This window comes from Labrus bergylta, chromosome 10, assembly GCF_963930695.1.
Source record: "Labrus bergylta chromosome 10, fLabBer1.1, whole genome shotgun sequence".
Lineage (NCBI taxonomy): Eukaryota > Metazoa > Chordata > Actinopteri > Labriformes > Labridae > Labrus > Labrus bergylta.
This window is the reverse complement of record NC_089204.1, coordinates 22903667-22920534: the sequence shown is the minus strand read 5'-3', so window position 1 is coordinate 22920534 and position 16868 is coordinate 22903667. Positions and strand designations below refer to the sequence as shown.

At 40.3% G+C, this 16868-nt stretch overlaps 1 long non-coding RNA gene across 1 annotated transcript in view; it reads right to left on the bottom strand.

Moving 5' to 3' along the window:
• The window catches only part of LOC114920175 (uncharacterized), a 53985-nt gene that overhangs the window by 33434 nt on the left and 3683 nt on the right, over nucleotides 1-16868 (bottom strand). Inside the window, exon 3 of the long non-coding RNA XR_003808477.2 lies at nucleotides 12921-13035. This is a non-coding gene — a long non-coding RNA (uncharacterized lncRNA). The remainder of the gene's footprint in view (nucleotides 1-12920; nucleotides 13036-16868) is intronic.

The following is a 16868-nucleotide window of genomic DNA, read 5'->3' as shown; positions in this document are numbered from 1 at the left end:
GCAGGAATTATAACGGCTTTCCTTTTAGAGAAAATAATACATTTTGAAAAGAAGTAACGTAATCAAAAAGGGAGGAGATCGACAACATGCATGGTTTCTTTCAACAGTGTATATTGTTAAAACAGCAAAAGTTAGCTGACCTTAGCTAAGATGTTATTATGGTCACTGTGATGGTAAAAGTACCCTCGTACTAATAAATAGGTTACTCAAAGTCAAATCACAATGTTTCCCCATAGACTGGAAAACATGGATGTAGCATCAGTGGCATCAACCATTGGTTACTGAAGGGAAGTGTTAAATCCCAATGATGGCGGTCAACCTAACTTTCAGAGGTCTAAGCCTGGCAAACAGCTCCAAAGAGCCTGCTTCAGTCCTTTCAGTCACGCCGCTTATTATGCATAAAGCGTATCCTTCACAAAATCAAACCAGGTAGTACACAATTATTTCTGCTGTCAAATTTGGCATTTTATCATATGTATCTAAATGGCTTTTGGAGGCAGCCTCAAGTGGAAAACTCAAGGATCTGCAGTTTTTTTGCACTTCTTTGTGGCTTTATTTTTTAACACCGAAGGTGCTGCTTCTGATGGTTCTTCTAACCATTTTCAATTAATTTCCTAACAAAACCAAACCAAACCTGACAATTGAACCATTATTTGGGCATGTTTTGCAGCTGTAAGAGAAGGGGGGGAAAAAAACAACTTTGAACTTGAACTGTTCAGTTGTTGTTAACTTAATAAAAGTTTCTCCCTTTTACCCATGACTGCAACCGCTCCCTGACCTTTAACCATGATGTGATTGTTGTAACCATGATAACAAAGGTCTCTCTGATGTTAACAAAGTCAAACAATAAGCCCTCAATAACCCTAACCAAGTTGTTCTTGGACCTTTACCTAAACAAAACTGAACCAATTCTTTTGGGAGCTTGGATAAGTCAAAATTCAAATAGGATCATCCTGCTGAAATTCACATAAGATCATAAAAAAGCTGCTCCATTGTGCCATTCTGAAGGGGCAGTTACAAATGATGCATTTTGCCATTCAATATAACATCTAGAGAAACGGAAACATTATAGAGTTGGAAGCCTGCTTGTGCAAATTTAAATTGAAAAATCTGACAAACCGATCTGCAAAGTTGGTGTGTTTTTTTTCTGCTAACTGCAAACATCTGTAAAAAAAGAAAAAAAAAAAAAAAAAAAGTACTGCATGTGCATTTACACACAAGGCCAAAGAATCCCTGAGTGTTGTGTCTCAAAATAAATACATGTTACATCTTCCGGGCTACCTATTTCCAAATCCCCAGTGGAAAAGAGAGAAGATTGAAAGAGAAAGAGAGAGAGAGAGAGAAAGAGAGAGAGGAGAGAGAGAGAGGAGAGAGAGAAGAGAGAGAAAGAGAGAGAGGGAGAGAGAGAGAGAGAGAGAGAGAGAAAGAGAGAGAAATCAACGGCTGGAGGCTTTTTGCTCTCTGCCCTCTGCGCACTGGCCTGACTGGGGCCAAGTTTCGCCTCAGTGCCCCGGCGAGCCTCAGCTTTACACAGGCAGACAAACACACACACTAACACACACACACACAGACACACACACACACACACACACAAGCACACACACACACACACACACTCACAGCTGGGGTTACCAGTTATTAGACAGCAAGAGGAGAGCCAAGTACACACTTTCACAAAATCATGCATTCATAAATACATTTACACAGCCTGAACTGTCCTCTCTACAAACACATAAGTGAGTGACATGGACGCGGGCGGCTTGACAGCTTGAGATGCTGCATAAAAGGTGCAGCGATTACAAATACAGCAGGCTTGTAATGAGCTTGTGGGGGCTTTCTGTGTCAAAATGTTGTGGAATATATGTATTTTAAGAAAAGATTGGGATATTCAGAGCACCCATCTCAGCAAATAAAGTTTCAACATCTAATCTAGAATCAATTTCTCATTATGTATAAGAACTGACTGATTTTCTACCTGCGTCTTTTGTGCCATCTTCAAGAGTTGGTCTCGGCTCGGCAGAATGAATGATATCTCTCACTATAGGTGCATTATGAATCTTGAGATGTCAACCTTGAATATACATCTGTGCACCCCCCCCTACCACCACCACCACCACCACCACCACAATCCACGTCTTATTAACATAGAAGGCAACAGCAGCAGCAACAATGTTTTGCTAACAGTTCATGCATTACCACTCAGGGGAGGGTTAGCACCATGCATCCCTGCATCTCAAACACACACACATGTTCCCCAGTGTGATTCAGTTGGAAAAAAAAGAAGAAAAAAAAGAAATAACACAACAGTGCTGATCAGAGCTGCTCCAGCCCGCCTACTACTCCGCACTCGGGGCCCCTGACAGAAGGCAGTGATGTTTGAGATTGCAGGGAGAGCCCCTGAGTTCGTCCATCACTGATTAGTAAAAAACTCCAGCTCAATTCCTGCCCAGCTGCAGCTGATATTGCACTGTCGGTGGATCTTGACACGAGCTCTGAACAAGCTTATTTTTTTTTACAAGAAGACATAAAGTGGACCTAACACAAGGACTCATGTAAACAATGACACACACAACAGAGGCGTGCACGTGGAGGAGTGTGCGTACTCTGACAAATGCTCCGCCGTGTGCAGGAGCTGTTGTTTAATTTTGTAAAACACGGCTCGGCAAAGCTAGAGCAAAGCAGGCAATTAGGGGCTCTTCTTCCTGAGCACTTGACTGTATTCCTTTAACCTTTACACAATGATTTATGTCAAAGGATTTGTCACCTTCGCAGTGGGGGCCTTCACACAACTCCTTTTCAAAAGCACACAATGGGGGGAAAGGAGGGGAAAAAACTTACAATCCTCCTGTGAGGATTTTGGAACTTATATAACTCCCAATTATCAAAACTTCTTGCAGCCTGTGCAGGCCTCCCCTCTGTTTGTAAGACTCACAAAATAGGCTACAGTGCCACTGAAGAGTGTATAATGCCTGTGTGCCCACTATGACTGGCGAAAACACTCCTGCTCTTTCTGCCCCGCTGAGTCCTGCTGCATAATGGGGGTCTTGAAGGCTCTGGGCTCAGAGCGGGCCTGCCTAACAAAGCCTTGGTGGCTTGCAGCAGACAGGAGAGTGTGTTTGCGAGCCGCTTGCCAAAAACTAATTTTCAGGAGGTTTTCTTGTGGGATGCAGTGGCAGCAGCATGACAGTGTGAGGTTTAGATATCTTGGTGAGCGGGGGAGGGCTGGGGGGTGAGATATGTAGGTCTTTTGTGAAGGTCCAGAGAGTTGGTTCAAAGAGAGGAAGTTCACAAATTGGTAGTTCAGAATAAATTTAAGAAGCAAGTTGGGTTTAGCATTTTTTTTTGTCTCCCCTTCTTTACTTTTTGTTTGTGTCATGGCAAAAACAGTTTCCAGCACTTCATCTAGCAGCATTTGGAATTAATTTCAGATTAACGGCAGCACGTAATCTTCTTTAACCAGTCCTGCCAAGTAGTTCACGTATTTATTTCACTCACTCTGTATCCATCTCTCATCACAGTTTTTTTTCCCCCCTCTATCCCCTCACCATTCACTTTCCTTTTTTGCCTCCACAGTAATGTACCTGTTTACCTTTTGGGCTGTGGTCTTGAGCTGGGCTAAACTAAAGCCCCAGTGCCTGCAATGTAAGTGTAGAGTAGCTGCTAATCCGATTTTCAGGAGAAATCAGCCAAGCCCCCACTCTACTCCTCTTACCCCCCTTACCTCCCCCCCACCCCCTCTCTTCCCTCCTTTCGCCTTTCCCCATCCGAGCTTACCCCTTCTCCTCAGAGAGCGACGGAAATAGAAAGAAAAAAAAGAGTGACAGTGAAGGAGCTGGAGGGAGGAATATTTTAACTAAGAGTTTGGTTATTGGAGTATTTTCAGCGTATTCTTAAATACCTCAGGAATACATAACCAAAGCTCTAATGCGCATCTGGCCCTTTAACAAGGTGTGACACAGGGGACACATTACCTGCTCACTGACTGGGTCTCTCCTCCGAGTCCACTCTGCCCTCTCTGGGACGTTACCAGGGCCAAACATAAAGCAGTGTTTTCATGGTGTGGGGGCTTATCTGCCCTCTGAAAGTATGTGAGACATGCCAGGAAACAAAGGAGCGTCTCTGCGCCCTCTACCAGGGTGAGCATATCCCTTTCACAGGCCACACATCTCCCTGGATTTACTTATTTGACAGGCTCATGGTGGTTTTCAGGGGAGAGGGTCTGCACCTGGAGAGAGGCTGACCAGCACTGCAAATGGACCTCTGCTGCCTGGGGAGAAGCAAACCCCAGAAGCAGAACCAGTTTCAGATATAGTGGTAGTGTTAGGGAAGTTATGTGGAAATAAGTTCTTTAATTTAATAATATATCAAACAAATAGTCTTCTTCAAATTGCCTTTAAAGAATTTAAAATGCATTATCCAGCATGTTGTAGAACACTTTGAAAGCAGTAGACTTGAAATCTGCACAACCACAAGAGGTTCAATCTAAATCTTTTTAGGAAAGAAAAAAAATCACAAACTCTTCAGATTTGGTAAAAAAAAATGAAGATTGTTCAGATTTGTAAGTATCTCTGAAAGGTGCAGCTTCTTGTATTCTGGAATTATAATCTTTGTTTATTTAAGCCCACTGAGATTGATATTAGATGATATAAACGTATGTTTAAATATATACATAGGCAGTCAAATGTAAAAAAGAGAACACAATCTGCACAACAGCCCCAAACAGATTCATTAACTTAAAATGAATTGAGTGCAAGAAGTATTTAAAGGTGGGAAATAGCTTCTTTTTTTCAAGACAAACCAAGAATATCTACAGTAAAATATAATGCAGTCAACAAAAGACTTACAAATTAATTATTTTGCAAGAAAGCAATCATATCTTTAAAATGTTATACAATCTTGAGTCCTTTAAATAGTGGAGATCCCTGACATGAGGGGATTCTTTTAGCCTGACCCATATATACAGACGCACAGTGAAGAACTCACAGTGAGGAAGAAAGTGGGACAGAGTGACAGTACATGTTGAGACTGCAGTCAGACTCTGCTCACCCTGAGGAAAGCATGGCCTCAACTGGCCAAACATGAGCAGTGCAACCAAAAGCACCACACAGCTTCCCTTCTGCTTATAGAGACTCTGAGCAGATTGAATGACACCAAATTCATATTATACAACCCCAAAAAATATTTTTGATCATTTTATTTTGGAGCAATGTTTAAAAAAAAAGGGATTTTAGAGTGGGGCTGATATGTTGCACTTTAAGGGTGCAAATAAAAAGGAAGTCAACGCACCAGATACACAACAGACATGAAAACTGTTGTGTATCTGACACGATGAAATCCCACAACACAAAACAATACACACACACACACTCACATGCGCACACACACACAGCGAGTGGTGTTAGTACGGCATTCTGCGTGACATAAGGGGATCGGTGTCACTGTGTCACAGCTGATCCCTGGTGTACTGTCAGACAGCGGAGACCCTCAGGGCCCTCCTTTACTGCTGAGAATACAGCAGTCCATACGGCATCTGTCGTTCTGACTGAAACACAAGTGTTCATGTTTGCGTGTGTGTGGGTGCATGGGTGGGTGGGTTTCCCCTATGGGAAACACAGTGTCTATGACAGTGTCTTTTAGGGTATGCATATAATTGTGCAATTATAATTCTGCCAATAGACTCATCCTGTTGAAATGCAGAATTTAACAAAAAAAATGGTTTTTTTAACCCTCTGATCTGACTTCCTTAGCTTTTGTTTTCCTGCTCATCATAATCCGACCATCACCCACCATTGTACACCTACCCATCTGATAAACCCCAATCTTCCAGATTTCCTCCACCGTTTCTTTGTCCCATCTTTAACGACTAGTCATTCTGGTTGCACTGGTTCCACTGATGACCTTTGTCTAACACTCCTGCCACAGTAGGAGTGCTCCATAAACGGTGAGTAAAGGCTGGAGGAGGTTAACTGCTACAAACAAAGGTAAGTAACAGGGACTAGGCTGTGATGGTAGCTGGGCTTCTGGCCCTTCTAGAATGATTGTTTCATCTGGTTCCTTTAAGGGGGAGTGACGCCGATTCAGAGAGTTATAATCTATTATTTGTTTTCTAAATAAAGGCCAGTGTGAGACTTGGACAGCAAAATGTGAGAGGGAATGAATTAGCTTTGTTCCTTGTTGTGGTTTTGTGATTTTTTTGTGCAAATCGTTCAAATCGGTGTATCAAATTAATTTACTCATGTTGTGATTTACAGCAAAACTCAGACTGAAATATCTCAACAACTATTGGATGGATTATCATTCTATGTGCACAGGCATTCATGGTCCACAAAGGATAAACCAAAATTACCTTTTCTTTAGCAGCACGAGCAGGTTTACATTCCTCGCTTAGAGAGGAAGTATTTTAATAATAATGTTCGGATTGCCATGAAACTTGCAACTTTTTTGAATGTTTTTTTAAAAATTGAAGGTTTATTTTTGGGGCTTTTTATGCCTTTATTTAGAGAAAGGACAGTGGATAGAGTGAGAAAGAGTGAGAAAGTGAGAGTGGGGAACGACAGTGGGTAAAGGTGCCACAGGTCGGATTCCAACCCAGGCCACCTGCTTGCAGGAATAGCCTCTGTACATGGGGTGCACACACTAGCCACTAGGCTACCGGCGCCCCCCTTTGACTGAATTTTAATAACATTTATAAAAACACCTTAGCTAATACTCGCACCTAGAGTTCATCAAAAAAAAAAAAAAAAATGTATGACCTTCATCCTCTTTCTAAACTCAAGAAAGTGTATATAGGGCAGCTACTGTCTGTCTGTCTTTACTGTGTAAACCTTTGTGAACAGTAGAAAGACATGATGTAGGAAGTGTGACACTTCAACTAACATGCACACTTCATTATTTTTTCAGTCATCACACGTCTTACTGTTATTGGAATGTTTAAACAGTTTAATCCCATGTGGCAGATTTTTTTGTTAACATGTGGATTGTTGTATCAAATTGATTTACTCATGCTGTGATTTACAGCAAAACTCAGACTGAAATATCTCAACAACTATTGGATGGATTATCATTCGATGTGCACAGGCATTCATGGTCCACAAAGGATAAACCAAAATTACTTTTTCTTATTGCTTATATCGCGTCATGTCCTATCATATCATATTGTATCATATCCTGTCATATCATTTTGTCTTTTTTTATACTTGGCCACATTTACATCGCAATCAGATGCATAACAAGGGCAAATGAGACTAAGCAGCAAAACTTTTTTAGTAAAAAAAAAAAGATACACAATTCATAGAAACATGATCCGATTTGTCATATTTCATCAGCATGTCACTAACTTGAAGCGTATTAGAATAAAGGTTTTGACATATAACATTATTAAATAATTAAAACAATGCATACATGAGATTATTCATGTCCCAAAGTTGATATTTTTTTTATATCAGCAACACTTTAAAAAACATCAAACCCTCAAACAATGAGCGGAGAGGTTACACACTTATCTGTTTAGCCACTGAGTCTTCATCAGCGCTTCTGAAAAAAAGTGCTGATCTAACACTTCTGTACTCTGCTTTGAAGAGAAACCTCTTGAGAAGGCACCAAGGAGCTGGGTCCACTCCCTGGGCAGACACACACACACACACAGAATAGTCCAGATTAACTGGTTTTCTTAATGTCTCCTCTCTGGCTAGCTTTCTTTCAGACGACTCTGAGAGGCAAACAGGCCCCAGTGAAAGACTCACCCCCCATTAGCGGAGGTAAATGCCTCTTCTGTGAGCAACCGGTTAAAGCAGGGAGGGATAAAGGGCCTCTCCACACACTTCTTCAGCCAGATTAGAGAGGTGGACTCTTGTCTCGAGGATGTAAATGTTTATACGCGCACACAGAGGAGCACTCTACCGTATAGAAACCTCAGCAGTGTCACTATTACGTTTATCATCAGGAATTCACGAGACTCTGGTCGTCAGCAGTGGACGAGCTCATTAGAGTGCATTTCATTACACTTTTATTATATTGTGTGAAGCTGCTTTAGATATGTTACTAAGTGATTTTTTAATCACTGCGCTTAATCACTAGAGGGAAATGGTGTCAAATGAAATAATGGAGAACTTGCCATGCAAATCTGTTTGACCTTTCGACCCTCAAAAACTACTCCAAATTATTGTTGGAGGAGGGGAATTGAAAAATGTCACACGAGGTTGAAAAGTAAACCTGATTTTAAAGGATAATAATATATATATATATATATATATTTTTTACATCTTTTGGAAGTTTATAAATGTAAAAACAAATGCAGTTTGAAATGTGTATCCAAACTATAACAATACAATTTTCAGCAGTTTCTCGATTTCAAACTTTTCCTCACTTTCTCACAGTAGGAGGGGGGGGGGGGGGGACTGCACCTAATCGTAGGCTCATTGCTGCCTTGCCAGCTAGCAGCCCTGATTGCATTTCAGCCGAGAAGTAAATACTACATGCTCAGTTACCAGGTGAAATCAAGCAGGCAGATGTGTCTACAGCCTCAGTAGACACCCGCTGGACCCTGCTTCTGTCTACCTGTGCCACAGAGTTTCTAGCCAAGTCAGCTGCTGCCGATCCATGTTGCTGAGTAGGTATATGTGTGGACGTGTGTGTGTGTGTGAGAGAGAGAGAGAGAGAGAGAGAGAGAGAGAGAGAGAGAGAGAGAGAGAGAGAAGGAGAGGGGGAAACTAGTGAGAAAATTTGGGATAATTCTGCTAACTTTAAAATAAATAGCATAGGAATAAGCATCTAACGCGATGCATTTGTAAGATTTTGTTGGCCAAATTTGAGCAACTACATCAGCGTATTTGAACCAATAATAAAAACAAAAAGTGAAGATAAGTCCTGCTTTCTATCCAAACTCTACACAGTCCAGCAGGCCTGTTTGTTTTGAAGAGTGTGCACAGGAAGAGAAGCAGCACAGGTGTGTTTGCCAAAGAAGGGGTGAGAATACAATAGCCCTCCTTCCAAGGGTCTGTAACCATAGACTCTAATAAAGTCACTGCCTGCAAATAAAGAGCCACCGTGCAGCTCGCATTACAACAACAAGGACGGCATTATACAACACGGCTCCGTTTTGAAGTACACAGCCAAATGTTGGACAGGAACAATGCACATTATGTAATATTGATGATCCGGTAATATCCTTTATTATACTATTTGTATAACAGCTGGTAATGATTCCCTATTATTAATGCTACCGTCCTTTGGATATTTTTTTCATATATCGTTAGTTGAGGTTTCTCATTCTGTAGGAAACATTGTCTTTGTGTCATTCATAAAATAAACGCTGACTGACTTATCCTTGACTAACCTTAGATCTGAATGAAGGACCAACAGAATATCACAGAGGGATTGGATCGTCTAATTTAAAAGGTTAATGAACTAAAGTATTTGATAGCAGTACAGTAATAATTTACATTCTTGTTTTAAACACTTGAAAAGGCAAGACTTATTATAGGAGGCGTCTCTTTTGCTCAAACCTGTGGGGGCAAAGTTTACAAGTGGATCACTATACTGTACCACAAGGCTGAATTAAATAGCACTAATGTTGAATAACACAAAACACACAAAAAGAAGATCATGTACATGTTCATGATGAACCTGAAGAACATCACATAATGTTTTGTTGTGTAAAGTGACTAAAAATATAAAAGAACTGATTCTAAATGATGCAAAAAAATGTAAACACACATGTTGCAGGCGAACAGAGGCGGCAGAAGTCCACACATGATCATGTGTCCACAATTAGAGAGATACTTGTGTGGTAAAAAAGACAAAAAGTAGAAGTCCTCATTCAACTTGAATTAAAACTGAAAATGAAATAGTAAAACGTAGCTCTCTGAAGGACAATTCTAACGTCCATGTCTGTGAGGTCTCTGCACCTGATGTGATTTCAAGAAGGGTTTTCATATTCAGTCAACTAAAATAATAAAAAGCACTATATAATGAAGAATATGGAACAACAAGTTTCTAAAATGTGTTGAAATCAGGCTGGATGTAGTGAAAAGTATCGATCAATGAAGGTATTAAAACTAAAGTAAGAAGCCTGCTTTGAAGAAACATTCAGATGTTGAGTTTGAATGCTTCTAGTAACAGCAAAAGTTGTCAGAAAATAACAACTCAAGTTAGGGAACTAGAAAAGTAAAGTTACAAAGTGTATTATTCCAAACCTCTGGAGGTAGCAACAGGTCCCCCACCCCCCACTTTAATGATAACTTCCCTCCATACACACTTGCCTGTATTGTGTCAACAGTTGCATCCAGCTAAAGTTTGCAGGAGCCCTTCTTTGCAAACCTCAGGCCTCCCTGTTGCTAAAGGTTGTGACCCCGCTTTTTATTTTTCCTGGGGCTGTTGGGTTAATGAAGTAACAACAAACTGGGCCGGCGGCTAATTTGGAGTGGCACTTCCTGGCCCCTTCTGTCTCCGCGAAGACGTATTTCATTTTCTCTTATCTCTGCCTCGGTCATGTGGCTTTCCGCATGGACGCCCATGTCTCCCTGGGTTGCGCGACTAATGGAAACTTCGTTAATGTCATTAATCTGCAGACCAGGACATGAACCAAACACGTTTAACCTTCTCTGGGCTGGCCTCTGCCACCGACGCTGCGACGACTGTACACACTCTCTGTACTTGTGGCTCAGTGATATGAGATTCTCGTTTTCCACATCATTCCACCAGTCATGGAAATAAAACTTTCCAACATGGTCGTAATCATTCACTGATAGCAAAGTTTCAGCAGACAACATGCTATAAAAATGCTTCCTGAGAGGATTCCTGCATCTCTCTGTATACCCTGAATATCTATCTCTCCTAATCAGCCTCACTCGAGTGAGCGTCTGTTTATAGATGACAGCACTCTCACTTCCACCATGCACATTTAAACAATGGTAACGTCAAAAGACTGCTTAATGACTTATCAGGTGGCTGTGATTCCTGCTTCATTCAAAGCCGTTATTCACACATTCCAGCAGCTCCATGAATGGACACTGTCAGCCCCACATGTCATATACTTTCATTCATAAAGAAGAAAACAGAAGAGGGGGAGCAAGGCTGGAAAAAAAAAAAGGGACTCTCTCTGGTAGGATGGGTAACCCAGGGGACATTTTCTTTTGTGTGGCGCTCAGCTTATGGGGCCAAATGCCAGCAGGCTTACCTCCACACTGTCTGTCTCTGTGCGTCCCCCTTTCCTTTGCACACAGTAATTAGGAGGATCTTAATGGAGAGGGGGTTTATTAGTGTCTGAGGAAGGCTTTAAAAGTCACTTTAATTAAGGGGGATTCTGCAGACAGCTTGTGTGGCGATGTCACCCGTTTTATAAAATCCTTGTTTGGGCACAACAGGAAAATAGAAGTGGGGCTTTAAAAGGAAGGGAAAAAAGGGCTTTGCAGAGGAAGGCCGTCTAGACCTGCGGTCAGAGGCAGAATAGATACTCTGACCCTGGCTGAGCATTATGATGACGGTCATTATCTGCCAAGAAATTCCACATGTGTGCAGGCGGGAAACCACCCCCCCCTTAAAGAAAAAAGAAATTGGCCAAACGAACCAGCCGCCTCACTGCAACTGTTTCATTCAAAAGATAACCTCACTGCTAAAATTTTGGGGAGGATTAATTTATTCTCAGCATATCCTATGGCCATTCATGCAGGATATAAAATCCTAGATTATTTCCTGCTTGGTTAACCCGCATCCGGCCAGTCCCTCTCACAAAGCCATTCTAATGTTGCCATTAGTTATGCTCCTCTGGTGGCCAAAAGATTGATCCCGCCGACTCGGAATCCAATAAATGTGTACATGAATGGCAGAGGGAGATAACATGTTTCTCACAGATAGAGTGAGGGGCCGATCAGGTGGTGAAACATGATTGGAAAAAGATGATTAATGATAAAGTGTTTGAAAATAAACCAGAATCTTCTTTTGTATTCGGTTTGATTTGGAGAGGAAAAGGGAAACAATTTGGAGGGGAAGCCTCTCGGTCAAAACACACACACACAAAAAAAGAAGGAAACTACGATCCCAAAGACAACATGTACTCACTCATAAAAACAAGCACACACATCATGGTGCCATAAAAGATGAGACTGCTACAATAACTGTAGCTGTTGAGGGAGCCTACAGAGGGGATCTGATAATGGGCCCGAGGGGGAAACGACAACGCGCTCAGGGACCCAGGATTGTCAGGAAGACAGATAAGAAGACACAGGAACAGGTTATCAGCTAGTTTATGGGGTGTCACTCTGCTCAAACACTCACCTGTTCTGCAGGAAAAAAAACACACATTCACATACAGGCGGCCCATTAATTCACACAGGGCTCTGGCTGGTATGAGTCATATACATGCAGACATGTTTTACACCCTTTAGACACCTTCTAAACACTTCTTTAAATTTAGAATTAGATCTCTTTGGAAGAAATTATCAACTTATTCCACATAAAAGCTTTTCAGATTTTTTTGAAGAAGAAGATTGTAAAAAAAAAAACATCAGAATGGTAATAAAGACCTCAAATTGTAAAATTGATGCTGTGCTTCAGAACAAGTTAAAACAGCTCCAGACTAAACAGTGTGACCACCCGCGGAGAAAATATATGAATAAAATCGTGGAAACAAGAGTACAGATTTTTCATTATGTTTCCAACTCATGCTTGTTTTGTCAGCTGTCTAAATGATTCCCTTATTTAACATGAAGGATTCTACAATCAAGAGATTTTCTTGTATTATGAGGAAACTCTGCTTATTAAGTTTTTTAATGTTCATAACTTGGCTTAACTTTTCTGAATACAATCCTTACAAGTTCATCCAAAGAAATGTAATATTTTGGGAATTCATTTTTTCAATTGTATTTGGGAGTTGAAAGTATTGTCGAGTAGTGAAACAGCTGAGCACATAAATGGTAGCTGACCTGTGAGAACATCGAGGTGAGGTTCCTCCTGAAGCCGCAGGACATGAACTGGATCACAAACAGTTCTGGTGCTGGTTCAGAACAGTTGCATCGTCGCAACCGGGGCCGGGCCATTCTGAAAAAAAAACAAAAAAAAAACAAGTCAGGACATAAAGCGTCTGTTGATGAAACATTTCAAGAAGTCTCACTTGAACTATGAATGTTTTACAGCATTTAGCTTCAATCAAAAAATGCTTTATTCACTCATAAACGTGACAAAAAAAGAAGTTTGTATTTCACTTTTGACACAGAGAAGTCTCATTTCCTACAGTGAAATGACTCTCAATCAAAAGAGACAATGACTATTTTCTATTTTCCGGTGACTTCTTCCACACATGATAACGATCACAGCATCATGAATAATTAAAGAGTGTTGCTATCATCTTTAAGCAGCTTGTCCGAAACACTTAGTTACTGGGAATGTACGACCCACGAAGGGTTCATATTAATTGAAAAAAAAAAAACAGTTTCTCACAGTAGAGTTTAGTTGACTTCTGCAGTAAATAACATAGCTACATGACATGCCTCGATGTGCAGACCAAAATGTCACGAAATCAGAGAGAAGTGTTCCTTTGAATGACAAAAAAAAAAAAAGCCAAAGTGTAGACTGCTCCACTGCATGAGCACATGCTCCAGATTTTTTTTTGATTTTTTTTATCATTATTCTTTCACCCACATAAATGATCAAAACAAATGACAATCTCTGTGCAAAGAAGAGACGGAGTCCACAAAAGGGAGTCTGACAGCCATTTCCACAACAGATGTTTTTACAGAGGGGTGTCTTCTCTCCGCTGAGCAGTCTCACACATGAGAGACCCCCAAAAGCTTCAGAGAAACGTCCAGAAAACCAACATGTAAATTTGTAACTGCCATGTAGCTGACGAGAAGGGCCCGCGCCAATTTGACTTTCTTTCTTTAGAGCGGAAAAAAAAACACAGAACAAGAAAGGCATGTCCAAATATATATATCAGCATGGATGCATTTTTTTTTTTTTTTTTTTTTAAGGGGCGGAGGGGTGGAATTAGAAGAAAAAGACAACAGACAACATCGTTATGTGTTATCATGAAAAGATAAGTCCCTATTGATCCGGTTTGTGGGCAAAGGCTGCACTATTGACAGGAAGACGGAATATGTCGGAGGGGCAATATTTCATACATTTGGCCTGTTCACTCCATCACTGCGAGAGGCTGTTTTTCTGCGCTGTATATAATAACACGTGTGCTCTTTATTTCCCTCAGATCAATGGTAATGCGAGGGGGGCCACACAAGATGGATGCCAGGGGCAGGTTAACCTATCGACTGCTGAACAGAGACACACAGACCAAGACAAGGGACACAGAAGCGTTCACTGAACATAAGCGACTTGTTTTTTTGTTTTGTTTTTAAATCACACCCATTCACTTTTTTTTCTATGCAATGTCACATCTCACATCGTTTGCTATCACAGATTATGCTTCTGCAGAGTTGCACTCTTTACAACCAAATGTTTCCTTTTTTCTAATTATATTACTGTGTGGTTGTTTGAGGGAGTTAGCAAGGAGGGGGGAAAAGGGGGCAATGGGCCCTGACTACTTCCTGGATCGGTACAGGAGGCAGACGGTAGGGCCTGCTAGCCCACACAGGAGGCCCGGATCTAGGTTAGGTCAGCCGCGCCTTCAGACAACGGGCCAGCTAATCTCATGCTAACGCTTCAAGCCCTTTGAAGTCATTAACCTTCACCTTTAGATAAAGTGGGGAAAAAAATAGCAAGAGTGAAATTGAATTAAAAGTATATACCAACTTTGATTCGCAAGTGTTTTTAATCTTGTACTTTTGCAAGAATCTACACAATAAACATTGAATAAAAAGACGTTCAGAACCACGCAGAAAGTGCTGAAATTATTAGCAAGTCTTAGATTTGATTAAAGATGGCTCATGAGTGTGAAGGAGGACTTACATTGTAAAAAAAAAGTTGCTATTAATTAAACCATTCTGTGCTTGAATTCACTCTGTAAATGCATCTTTTGTGACACTTTGGAGAGACAGATTTGTTTAAGTGTTTAAGATTTTTAACAAACCGCCACTCCAAATAATTAGTGATCCCATCTCTGCAGCACAGGTGATTCAACTGTCTGATCGTTCTCTGCCTTTCTATTGTGAATGCAGTGCCACACACTCGCTTAGAAAATACAATAAAATCTAAATATGAAGTCACTCTGGCTGAACTGCAAATCGAACGTTAATAGAATAATACTGTTACGACAGACAGCTCGGAGCATTTTTTGTCTGAAGTTGGGTAAAGGGTAATTAATTTGGCAATAAATCATTTAGTGTTTTTGTGACTCTGAAGATAATAAGAGATTTTTTTTTTTTTTTTTTTTTTTTTTTTTGCTCAGACGTCCCCCGAGCCGACCCCCTCTCCCCATTGTCTGTGTGAAAATGGAAATCTGTGCCACCAGTACAATATCCACATTATGTGCCCAGCCTCCACATTGTTGCATGACATGCTTGATTGTACGCCGGCGTATAGGAGCAGGAATGAGTAAACATACCATTAGCACATATTAAGGTTTGGCTCCCACTTACACTAATGTGAAATGAATTAATTAATACAATTTTATTCTTTGTTTTCTTTGTGACTGAGTAAAAAAATACGCCTTAGACATTTGAACAGTTTGTTCTCATGCTGCCCCGAAAAGGAAATTCATTAATTTGTCCTGAAACTCGTCCATTTTTTATGCATTTGACAAAGTGAGGCTGCTACTTCAAACTTTGGTTAAATACATTTCATAACATATTCAAATATATTTAACTGTTTTACTGATGCAGACATGAGTAAAAACAATCACAGACGCGTCTTTGTCAAATCCCATCCCTACTTCACCTTTCTGCACGTCTGTTCCCCTTAAACCAGTAAATGTAGAATATTACTTTGTTTTAGGATGAAGGTTCAGTTTGTGCCTTGTTCTAATTGAAGGAATATGACATTTATACTTTGATTTCCTTTATTTGAGTGTTTTATTTTACATTATGGAATAATACAATAATTAAACATCTGACCTTCAGTTGTTTCATAGGATGTTCGATTCTTCTGATACTGTTTCAGAAATGATGCAGTCGACAAACAGCCAAAATCTTTCATCATTAAATGTTTTTTTTATCTCCAAAGTGTGGCAACCTTAAATACATTTATTCTCAAATAATCCTTGTTGCACTTTTCTTCTTGCAGTGTGTTTTAATTCTCACATTTAAACCTACAATCTGGATAAGTGCATCTCTTTTTAAGAATGTTTCCGTGCTGTCAGTGCATTCATGTCAGTCTCCTTCTCTCTGTAATAAACAGGCAAAGACTTTGATTCCAACTACTTCACCACTGCATGTAAAGCTGTGACATCCTTACTCGTGAGGGCAAATCAGAAAATACGACCAAGATAAATTACTACATTTTCAGTCCCTGATCGAACAAAGTGTGAAAATCAAAAATATCTGTCTTCAAATACAGTCTATAGAACCTAAACTACTCTGCCCGAGATCATATTTAACAATCGTGTATGATGCTTGTGTACTTGTGAACTCATGACCTTTATGTTTTAGGGTTAGGGTTAATAAATGATGCATATTTAAAAGTGAAAATAAATGTGATTTGCTATTAAAACATTTTTTTTTTCAAAAAGGTATCCAGAAGAAACCAACCTCAAAGGAAGTGGATGAGGTACTGATGGCACTTATAACTCAATGCTGCCATCTAGTGGTGGGACACTTCAAAATAAGGAAACAAGTCAGAACTTCAGGAATAAGTTACTTTTATGATTTTTTGATGACAAACATAATTACTTTACATTCAGGGTCTTATTTGGCATTGAGATCATTGACTTTTGTATGGTACTAAATCTTACCCTGCAGTAAAGAATTCGATTTACACGTAAATGT